This window comes from Quercus suber, unplaced genomic scaffold (assembly GCF_002906115.3).
Source record: "Quercus suber isolate HL8 unplaced genomic scaffold, Cork oak 2.0 scaffold_50, whole genome shotgun sequence".
Classification (NCBI taxonomy): domain Eukaryota; kingdom Viridiplantae; phylum Streptophyta; class Magnoliopsida; order Fagales; family Fagaceae; genus Quercus; species Quercus suber.
Genome location: NW_027069515.1, coordinates 1407683 through 1413682, shown reverse-complemented (window position 1 = coordinate 1413682; position 6000 = coordinate 1407683).

The following is a 6000-nucleotide window of genomic DNA, read 5'->3' as shown; positions in this document are numbered from 1 at the left end:
TGTCGAAGAAAAGACGCATTTATAAGAGCAATCACATGAACAGGCTCAAAGGAAGGGAAACCACCAAGATTAAGATAAAGCAAAATCCTATGAATAAAAATAGGATAAACAAGAGCATGAGAAGAAGATGAACTCCTATAAACTTCATTCAAAGAACGAAGAAACAAATGAGGAAAACTGATAGGAGCATCAGTGACAAGAGCATATAAAAAGACACATCGCTCGAGAGGAATGGTGTGTAGATGAGAAATGGGCCAAAATGAATGAATCGCTATCCTAAAGAAGATATAATGCAACTTAGATAGCTCAGCAGAGGTGATCCTAGGATCAGAACCCCACTGGATAGAAGACCCAATGATGTAAGACATGACATCACTCAACAGAGGAGACTCATCATAAGGGTAGACTGGGTGCTGGACCAAGGGTACCCCTAAAGCATCAGCCACTACCGTAGGAGTAATGGTGTACTCTACGCCTCGTATCCAATTATTTACTAAAGTCTTGGAATCATAGATGTGGATAGAGATGTTCGAAAAGAACTCTCTAATCAAGGTAACTGGAGGAGGAGGATTAGAGACATCTAGCAAAGGTAACCAGCACCGACACTCAAAATTTGCCCTAATGGCAGGATCAAGCTCATCTAAAAGAACAGAACGCTCAGCCTAAATCTTTCTCCTAAGGTTCAACTTCTCAAAAATCTCTTGGTTTTTCTCACTCGAAAACTTCTCTCGGTCAAAGGAGGGAGGGGAAGGAGTAGGTGTGAGAATAGACCTACGAGCCCTAGTCTTCCTAGGCATTGTGCTAAAGAAAGGACAAAGACACAAAGAGAAAACCAAAATAACATAAAAACCAAGGGCAGACTACAAGTTAGCACAAAAAGATATAGAACAAAAATCGATATGATGCATGAACAATCACAATGTCATGATGCATGTACTAATGTAGTAAACAAAGTTCAAAGTAAGTTTAATTGCACAAAATTGGCTTGAGCATAGAGTTTTTACAAAAAAAAAAAAAAACCCTAAAAATTTGAAAAATCCCTTGAATGTTTTGAAACAAATTTGATGAATTGAGCATTACATAACACAACACATAGATTATAATGCCTAATTACATCAAAACAACAAGCCAATTTCATCAATTTCAACCTAATTGAACAAAATCCCCAATTCGGATTCAATATAAGCCCTAGAATTTTAATTTTTCTCAAAAACCAAAATTGATCAAATTAAACCATCAATATCATGTTTATATCATGTCCCCACAAAAACCCATTGATTAATTTCACAAAATAGAGCTTGAATCAACAAAAATCCCAAAAATGAATAGTCCAAAAATTTGAATGTATAATGCTTGACAAATGCATGAAAACGTGAAAATAAACTCAAAAGGAAGGGCAAAATAGTCTTATTGGCTTGAGATGACAAAAACCTTGCAAAAGATTCAGAGGAAAACGACAAAAAATCGAAGATTTAGCCTTGTCGAGTCGGAGAGAGAGAAAAAGGTTTGAAAAACTCTTTGAAAAAGTGATTTGAACAAGTCAAAGCTGAGTTTTTAAAAAAACCTGATTCGCGATCTTCAATTAATCGAAAATTACTTTCGATCGATCGAATAAACCTAAGACTTATAAAACTTTTTAAGTACATTTTCATCACAATTTCGATCAATCGAAAAACAGAATGGATCGATCGAAACAGGCAGAGGCTTCACAAAATTTTTGAGAAAAATCACAGTTTTTGAAAGAACAAACACATGTTGACACAAACTCCTCAAAGCATTAGAATTGATGAAAAAAATGCATGAATATGAGATGGAATGCCTTTTCAAAAACCCAAGTTTTAATCCCAGTTTTTCCAAAGAAAATTTCAGCCATTCTCTCTTTAAGTTCTCAAGCAAATAAAATGTTTTGCATAATACTCAAGGTATTTTCAAACTTAATTGGTCAGACTAAAAACACACACAATAACATGTACAGTGTTTAGCAAAGAGTAATTTGTGTAGTGTGTGCAACTAGCAAAAACTGGAGATATATATGAGGTGATATGTGAATATAAATCAATCACAAAGTCTACAAAATTCATCACACAGAATTTAAAAGAGACTATCACCAAAAGAGTTGCATCATATAACTCCCACATCTTTTAGAACATAAGCTTGCAATCATGTAAGTTTCTTGAATTTTGCCTCATAATTATGTGAATTGACATCAAGCCTAATAGTACACACTAATTTTAAGTATTAAGCAATTAACCGAGGCTACACCTTATGTTCTTTTTGTGCACGTGCTACACTTTCTCGAGTACAAACTCTTATAATATGCACTAAGGTGTTCATGATTGGCTAGTGAACAGTGGTGAGATGGTTATTTATACCTTTCTTAAAAGGATCAAGTCCGACAGTCAAATAACATGTGACTTCAAGATTAAGACAAAGTGATAAACACCATAAACATCTTTCCCACACAACATGTACTACAAAACTTCAACTAGTCAAGTGCAATAAATAAGCTCATTAAAGTTAAACAAGATACACAAGAGATGTTATGTGTAAATAAATTGACCAATCTTGTTTTCAAAAGCCAAGAAAAATATTGCCAAACATATTTTTGCTTTCTCTCTTTTTTTTTTTTTTTTTTTATTTATTTATTTTTTTTTTTATAAAGAGAAAACAAATAAATCCTAAAATGAAATGCATGAATGTAATGCAATGCAAGTCTTAGAAAAAAAAACACAAAAACACAAACACCAAAGAACAATGGTCACAGAAGAATGAGCAATGAAACACAACGACCATGTTAAAAAGACTCAATTAAATCGAGTCTTTTGCATCCAAAACCGTTTAGATGCACCATGAGCATTGGAGTTTTTATTCACATTCAAGTGATTTCTAACTCCAAGATTGGAATAAAGGTTCAATGCCTTTACCAATTCACCAATGAGTGCCATAGGATTTTGTACTTGAGGCACAAGCACTTTTGGTTTGTTTGCTTTCTTAGCAGCTTGAAGCTTGTAACAATTAGGGCAAATGTGTCCAGAATTTTCACAATAGTAACAAACCCAAGCAGGTTTACTATGCATCTTGTCCTTAGAAAGGGTAGACTCCTTAGGTTTAAACTCTTTCAGATCAACCCTAATCTTCCTAGGGAGTGAAACTTCCACCGGTTTGACAACCTCACTCACAGGGGGTTTGACAATTTCACTCACAACCTCACTCGTAGAAGGTTCAGAAGAAGATGAAGGAACAAAGTTTGTGGAATGTGATGCAGAAACAGAGATGCTTTCAACATAACCTAAACCAGATTTGTCAGAAGGATACTTTTGAACATTCAACATTTGATCAAGTTTAGAACTAGCAGATCTAGGAATAGATAAATCATGTTCCAAAGTTTTAACTTTATCAAGTAAGAGCATATTCTCAGATTTCACATTGTTCAAAAGATCATTAGCATCAAACAATTTCACAAGCAAATTTTTCTTATCAAGCTCAAGAGATTCAATTTTCTTCAGGCCAAGTTTAACATTCATAGCATCCTTTGCAGCAACTTTGTAAAGTTTATTATAGACCTTTTGAAGATCTACATCCTCAGAGAGTTCCCCATTAGAAGGGTTCTCTTCAATAGATATACTTTCATTGACTACAGCAGTAGCAGTGAAAGCAATGAAGTTTCCATCTTCGTCACATCCAGACTTATCATCAGAAACCTCATTATCACTAATAGTTACAACCATAACTTTACCCTTAGACCTCAAGAATGTAAGACATTCAGATTTAACATGACCATACCCTTGACAGACAAAACACTAAGCACCCAAAGAATTGTTTGAAGATTGACCAACTTTTTCTCTAGGTTTTTCAAAGTTATTAACCTTAGTAGGATCATTCTTTCTAAAGTTTCTAGGTTCAGCAGTGTTTGTACCTCTTGCCTTTTTATTGTTATTCCTAAGAAAGTTTCTAAAGTTCTTGGCAAGGTACGCAATTTTTGTAGCAGAGAGCTCATCATCAAATCCACCAACTTCAACATCATCAACTGACTTAAGAGCCATTGATTTGGATTTGGAAGCTTTAGGTAGGTCAGACTCATAGGACTGAAGAGATCCTACAAGCTCATCAACAGGGATGGAGTCCATATCCTTACTCTCAGTAATGGCTGTCACTTTGGGTCTAAAGTCTTCAGTTAAAGATCTAAGAATTTTCCTAACAATTTTAGGTTGATCATAGATTTCACCCAAATTAAAAGCAGAATTAACAATATCATTCAATTTAGCATAGAATTCATCAAAAGATTCATCATCAGACATTCTAATACTTTCAAATCTAGAAGTTAATCGCTGCAGCTTGTTAATCTTAACTGCCTTTGTGCCTTCATGCACAGTCTGGAGGATTTTCCAAGAAATATGAGCAACCTCAATAATTGATATTCTCTTAAATTCCTCCATAGAAACAGCATTAAAGATGGCATTCATAACTTTGCTATTGAACCCAACTGCTTATTTTTGAGAAGTTTTCCACTCACTCACAGGAGTAGTGGGCTTCTCCCATCCGTACTCAACGGAATTCCAAACCCTCTCATCAATAGATTTTATGAATGCTTTCATCCTTACTTTCCAATAAACATAGTTATTCCCATCAAAGTGAGGAGGAACAACGAGAGAGTGTCCATGTTCCATGACAACAGGGGTCAAAAATCAGCTCAAAGATCAAAAGATCTACAACAAGAGAGCTACTCGCTCTGATACCACTTGAATGGTTTTAGACCCCCCCCTTAAACCAACCAAATTAACCTAGTTAATTAGCCAAGTGATTAACTTAGTCAATTTATGCAATTCTAGGCTATCACAAACATACAATCATATCAAGAATATAAACTAGTGGAATAATAAATAACTCAATGATATGATCATCCAGGAAACTACACGATAAAAACCTGAGGAGGATTTGACCTAGCTATCCTCAAGGTAAACCTGAATCCACTATGTGAAAGAATCAAAGTTCATACAAAAGCACTTACAAGCTCCCCGCTTGACTTCCTAATGCTACCCACTAGTAGAACTTACTGACACGACCACGTGCAAGCTTCAAATCCACGGACTCTTTCTTTCTTGGATTCTCCAATCAGTTACAAGCATCTACGCTTGTTATTCTTTAAACTCCAATGGTAGCAACCGAGTTGATCATCAAGATGTTGATACTATCTCTACCTTGAAAACCCTAAGTTTTGTGTAAAGGAAAGCTCTTTTAGATCTCACAACAGATTTACACAAAACAGAAAAGTATGAGTAACAACATAACAGGAGCAACTCCAAAAACGTGGCTAGGGTTTTGCCTTTTATACCTAGGGTAAAAACAGAAAACCCAAAACGTTTAATGAGTTAGGGCTGAGTTGGAAAATTCTGCAGATCAGCATTCTGTTCGAGATTCGATCGATCGAGTCTTTCTTTCGATCGATCGAGCTAGGCCGAAATGCACCAATGCATTTGCAGCCTCTCAATTCGAACTTTACATGAAATACACTACTTTGAGCAAGCCTAAACAAGACTAAAATATAATGTTTTGATCATGGTTTGCCAACATTACACATTAGAGTTCTAAATACATAAATTCCTAAATTTTTAGAACCTAACAGGTCTTTAACTCAAGTGCAATACAAAAGTAACTCCAAGTCTAAGACTGTAGAATCCAAAGTATCATATAAATGTACTTAGAATAATAATTGAGGATAATACCCTTCTCGGGCAAATCCAAGGATCACCTTCTTATAAATAAGTTTAGTTCTTGGTCCTTACAAGGTAACCCTCAGCTCTTCTCACTTGTTTCTTTTTGCTTGGAAATTGGTCATTCCTTTTTTTTAGGGGGTTCCCTTTCTTTTATAATCCATTCCTTAGCATCTCAGCCCTCCACCTATACATTTCAAGTGATCCTTCAAGGTATTTGTTCCATCAGGACCCTTCTGGAGGTGGTAGAGAGAGTTGCTAGCCGTGATGTTACTGTTCAGGGGTCATT